This window comes from Sinocyclocheilus grahami, unplaced genomic scaffold, assembly GCF_001515645.1.
Source record: "Sinocyclocheilus grahami isolate Dianchi unplaced genomic scaffold, SAMN03320097.WGS_v1.1 scaffold2835.1, whole genome shotgun sequence".
Lineage (NCBI taxonomy): Eukaryota > Metazoa > Chordata > Actinopteri > Cypriniformes > Cyprinidae > Sinocyclocheilus > Sinocyclocheilus grahami.
Genome location: NW_015508011.1, coordinates 31,549 through 31,994, shown reverse-complemented (window position 1 = coordinate 31,994; position 446 = coordinate 31,549). Strand labels below are relative to the sequence as shown.

The 446-nt window shown below is 57.0% G+C and overlaps 1 pseudogene; it reads right to left on the bottom strand.

The window, feature by feature from the left end:
- Position 1: 1 nt before the first annotated feature.
- Positions 2-446, bottom strand: part of LOC107575716 (serine/threonine-protein kinase SBK1 pseudogene) — a 14,723-nt pseudogene continuing 14,278 nt past the window's right edge.

Below are 446 nucleotides of genomic sequence, written 5' to 3'. Positions count from 1 at the left end.
AGTGGTTGAAGTAGCTGAAGACCTCTTTGACAGAGCATCGGCGGTTCGGCTCGATGGTCAGCAGGCAGCGGAACATGCAGAGCACCTCGTCAGTGAAATGGCGCCACTGTGAAGGCACCGCACTGGTTCGCCTCCGCCGATGCTGCCAGCGCACAAACTCCTCATAGAAGGCGTCAGTCGGGAGTGCTTTTTCCCAGGGGAAATTCCCAGTGAGCATGCAGAACAGAAGTACACCAAAGGCCCACACATCAGTGCTGTAGTCTACACACAGTCCCTCTTGCCGGCTGGGGTCGCACAGTTCTGGAGCGGTGTATGGGATGGTTCCGCTCACCCGCTTCACTGGAGAGCCAGCGCACCGCGTCATGCCAAAGTCTGAGAGTTTCACCTTCCGGCACTCCTTATCAAAGATGAGGACGTTCTCCGGCTTTATGTCACGATGCACCAGC